Below are 5,311 nucleotides of genomic sequence, written 5' to 3'. Positions count from 1 at the left end.
TGACAATCAAACAAAAAGCTACTCAATTGACCCATCATTTGCTCTATATAAAAAAAAAAGGCAAATGCTGAGAGTTGCGATAGCAACTCCTTGAAGGATTGAGATTTCTCATCATTTGCTCTGTTGGGGCCATTACAAGATTTGTAATGAAAGTGTAAATAAAATGAAAAAATGAATGGATAGATGAACAAATTGACGGATTCAAGAGTCACTTTCCAAAATTCAAAATGCACTAAAATGATATATCAAACTTTAGACTTCATCCCACTACGACAGATTTGACATTTTATGACAATTTAATTATAATTTATGACAGCCACAAAGCCGTCACCAAATCTACTATTTCACAATGGTTTAATTTAATCGTCACTAAAGTTGGGATATTATCCAAAAACGTTAGTACGTATATGATTTACGTTCGACCTACACTTTCTGTGACAGTGACACAGGCACACGTCACTAGTGTTTTATTCGGACGTCAATGATTCACCGTCTTTTTAGATTATAACATGTTCGAACGTAACTTTTTAATTGTTCAAACACACATCATATGTTACAATGTATATGTTACGAGCGCGTTTCGTATCTTTGCCAACGACTTCCAGTTACCTGCAACTAGAAAGTAGGAGAGGCTCAATGTGTTAGGGGACATCTACGATGCCTAAGTCAGTATAAAGTCATGGGTTTGGCCCACTCTTTAAGAGGGACCATTCAGCCTTCTAATATATTTATACGTTCAAACAATGTTAGAATATATTCGAACATGAATAGAAGTATGTGCAAGTAATAATATCTATTGTTTTAGTGCATTCGAACATTGCAAGTGACATGTGAATAGCATTCGAGCAACATGCAATAATGTGCGCATGTATTTGCTTTTTGTATGCACAATATGTATTAATATACGAACGTATGGTCTTGGTTTGAAAATTTAAATTTAAATATCCGAAAATATTGTAAGATGATAACAAGAAACATATTACTTGAAGGAAAATAAATATTTAAAACAATGAGAGAAACGAGATAATTAAACAAACTAATATTGTCCATTACATTAAAAAGAAAAACATTTTTGGACAAAAAGTACATATATAAAAGCCCAAAATTAGGATTCACAGCTCAATAGTTGTTGCTCATAAAGTCATGAAATTCATTTGCCAACGTATTGACCTTATCATTTTGAATATCTAAACAATGGTCAAGTAAGGATATCTTGTACTCTAATGTTATCCAGGGAGGCCCAATATCTGCATCGAAGTGTCAATCAATGCTACAATAATCTCCGATATCATTGCATCAACCTAAGCAGGGCATGCGTCTCCTATAGTGCCAATGAGACCCTTCCTACTAGTCCAACCATGCCATGGATATCAACACCAGCCTCAACCTAGGTCAATAGTAAAAGGTCTGGTGTAAGTATGCTCCTTGGCCTATCCAATGCTACACCTATGTGACATCATGTCAAATTGGCTAATCTACTCTACCAACCACTCCTCAACTTGGGGTGTCACTTTCCACTAGAGTAATAATCAACTAATGATTACCCCATATGGAAGATTGTTGACAGAGATCACATGAAACTCTTAATGAATTCTCATAAATATCCTTAAAATCAAGTTGATAGGATCTCCCCATACTCTTAAAAAATTGGAGCAATGTGTTATGTTGAACGAACTTTTAGTCTCGAGCGGTGTGTGAATTCACCTTGTGAGAGTTTGGAAGTCCTTGTTGTGCTCATCATCCTAACCAATAGTCTTAGCATTGTTTGATAGTTCACCATCTATATTCGTTGGCTCGTCCTCAGTAGGGGCAACCCTAGTAGATGCCCCAACATCCGGTGCTTGCTCAGCTTGATTTAAGAAAGATAAGGTCTTAGATACTCGAGGGATCTGCAAGAGCTCGGCAAAGATGTATGCCGATACCTCTATCAATAATTGAATTATCACTAATCCACGTCAATTTTCAAGAAAATCTTTCCTTTTCATGCATTCTTGAGATTTACATGTTGGTTCTAAGTATTTTTTGCTTTAACATGCCAATAATATCGAAAGTTTAGGAGTGCTAGTACCATATAATCTAGATTAAACAACTATATTCATGTCACTTGGCACCTTACTAATTTATTTGTTTATTCTAACGTAATTAATGGCCCTATAATTATCCAGCATAACAATGCAACAATTTTTCGAGTCAATATCGAGTTTAGCACATAAAGTAGTTGAGATCTTGGTTGAGAAAATGGGTCACATGAATTTTCTAGAAAATATTTAATTTTCATGCGTCCTTAAGATTTACATGTTGGTTCCAAGTGTTTTGTGTTTTAACATGCCAATAATATTGGAGGTTTGAGTGCTAGTACCACATAATTATCTAGATTAGGCAACCATATTCATGTCACTTGGCACCTTACTAATTTATTTGTTTATTCTAACGTAATTACTGACCTTGTAATTATCCAACATAAGAATGCAACAATTTTTCGAGATATTATCAAGTTTAGCACAAAAAGTAGTTGAGATCTTGGCTGAGAAAATTATTCAAGTGGATTTTCAAGAAGATATTTTCTTTTCATGCATCCTTGATATTTACAAGTTGGTCCTAAGTGTTTTGTGTTTTAACATGCCAATAATATCAAAAGTTTGGGAGTGCTAGAACCATATAATCTAGATTAGAAAACCCTATTCATGTCACTTGGTACCTTACTAATTTATTTGGTTATTCTAATGTAATTATTGGTCTTGTAATTATCCAGCACAACAATGAAACAATTTTCCTAGACAAGTTATCCCAAAAAAAAAAAAAAAAAAATAGAAAGTATCAAGTTCAGCACAAAAGTAGTTGAGATCTTGGCTGAGAAAATGGGTCACAAGAATTTTCATGAAAATCTTTCCCTTTCATGCATTCTTGAGATTTACACGTTGGTTCTAAGTGTTTTTTGTTTTAACATGTCAATAATATCGAAAGTTTGAGAGTGCTAGTACCATATAATCTAGATTAGATAACCCTATTCATGTCACTTGGCATCTTACTAATTTATTTTTTTATTCTAATGTAATTACTAGCCTTGTAATTATCCAATACAATAATGCAACAATTTGCCAAGACAATATTGAGTTTAGCACAAAAATGAGCTGAGATCTTGGCTAAGAAAATGGATCACAAGTCAACTTTCTTTCAAGAAAACCATTTAACAAGCACTTGCTATCTTCGAATGAATCGCTATCCACCTTGCCTAATTGCTCCAAAACAAGTATTTGGCCTAATGCCACACACAGATAGTGACTTCTTCACAATATTACACCAAGATCGGGTTGGTGGATTGCAATTGGTGAAAGATGGGACATGGATTGTAGTTCAATCTATTCTGGAGGCTCTTATATATTATCAGTAATGTAGACTTATGTCATGTAGATTTCACACTTTTTATAATATTACCTAATTTGAGATAAGATAAATATAATAGAATACTTTTTTATTGCATACTATGTCAGTAATTGATTATCTCATGCATGTAGGCATGGAGCAACAATATATAGTGAGTGTTCAACACCTTGTGGTTATGATTCCAGTAGTGGAAATTTCTCTACCTCACATCTCTTTTGTCCAACACATGACACTATAATATAGAGTTGCTACGAGCCTACAATATACAAAGAGTTTAGGTTTAGGGAATACAAGCAGTAGGTCTAAACGGATGTTCAAAAATTGGGTTTCAAAATAGGGTTTCCTAGGTTTATTTTTTAAAGTTAGCTTCTTGAGTTTCTTGTTTAACCCAGTACCCCAAGAGTGTTGCACACATGCATCATCTACAAAGTTATAATGTGGATATATATATATATATATACACACACACACACTGTAGAGAAAAATATTAAACTATATTCTTCCAAAATGTACAAAAATTGAGTGCATAGTCAGGTTATGACTTAATTGGTGAACAATTTTATAAAGCTTGGTGGCATGTGTTGACTAATTATCGTGAGATTCATAAATATCTCAGGTATGTACTCTTGTAGCTTAAAATTTAATTCACATGTTCAACTAACTCAATGAAAGAACGTATTCATTGTATGATTTTATTTCACATTGTGAGCATATGTATGAAGTTAGACAACAAGGCATAGAGAATGTAGAGCCTAAGTATGATGATGAATTTTTCAAATGGTTTGAATGGCGTGCATGTATGCATTTAACTTATCAATTACATTCGTCATTTATTAATTCTTTCACTTCACATTAAAAATACTAGTTTTTTGTATTTCACATTTTAGATTTTACAACAACATGAACAATAAGAATTAGTATCTTCTTAGTTGTATGCATTTGCACATGGTCCTGCAAACGTGTCTTTCGATACATTGGTTGCACAATTGGGGCTTATAAGTTTCATATCATGGAGCGTGAACGTAATCAAAAGACTTAAAACTGTGCCGTATTAGTCGAGAATAGTCATGGGATGACATTGACTTTTATGGTGTCATTCGTGTCATTATTGGGTTGGAATACCTTGATGGAAATGTAACAAAAATACCATTAATGGGATCTAAGCGGTAGTAGATTATTAATACATAGAGATAGCTACTTCACAAGTGTAAACTAAGTGGGGTGAACATAATTCATTTGTATTTGTTTGTCGAGCGACCTAAGTGTATTACTTGATTGATCCAATGAAGGAGTTTAATGAAGATAGTGGAAAAATAAGTTAGTGAGTGATACAAAGCTTACCCTCGGAATATTTATGATGCCTCAATAGTAGTGGATGATTTTAGCAACTTGGAAGATGATTGTCCGAGTATAGAGGTATACCAAGACAATGGATAAGGTATGAATTTATTTGTTAATTTTCCTGATTATCTAGTATTAAATTTTATACTCTAAATCATTTAAATTATGTGATGATTTCATAGGGTATATTTAACTTTGTTCATTTTTCATGCAGAACTTGAGTTTTAACAATGCACAGAATAGATCAGATTTGACAATGCACCATCGAGCTAATTCAAGGTCATTCCAACGTATTGCATTGAAAATGTTAATTAGTTATTATACTTTTTATGGGTTACTTTATTAATTAAGTGCTAATATGTTTTTACTAATACGATTTAATTAGAAATGTCAAAATCTTGAAAACTTATCCTTTATTTATCATGTATATGTTGTGACTCATACTGATGTCGACTGCGAGTGAATTGATCCAAAAGATTATTTCATTATTAATCACTTTGTTTTTTTTTATTATTATCTTACTCATTATGGTTGAAATGTTTGCAAGAGAAAATTATTGAGTTACAGTTTGCTTACGAAGAAGCAT

The 5,311-nt window shown here is 32.9% G+C and overlaps 1 pseudogene; it reads left to right on the top strand.

Annotated features, from left to right (window-relative positions):
- Nucleotides 1–3,070: 3,070 nt before the first annotated feature.
- Nucleotides 3,071–3,744, top strand: LOC121242196 (annotated as a pseudogene).
- The last annotated feature ends 1,567 nt before the right edge of the window (nt 3,745–5,311 follow it).

This window comes from Juglans microcarpa x Juglans regia, chromosome 8D (genome assembly GCF_004785595.1).
Source record: "Juglans microcarpa x Juglans regia isolate MS1-56 chromosome 8D, Jm3101_v1.0, whole genome shotgun sequence".
NCBI lineage: Eukaryota > Viridiplantae > Streptophyta > Magnoliopsida > Fagales > Juglandaceae > Juglans > Juglans microcarpa x Juglans regia.
The sequence above is the reverse complement of the archived record's forward strand: the minus strand, read 5'-3'. Positions and strand labels throughout refer to the sequence as shown.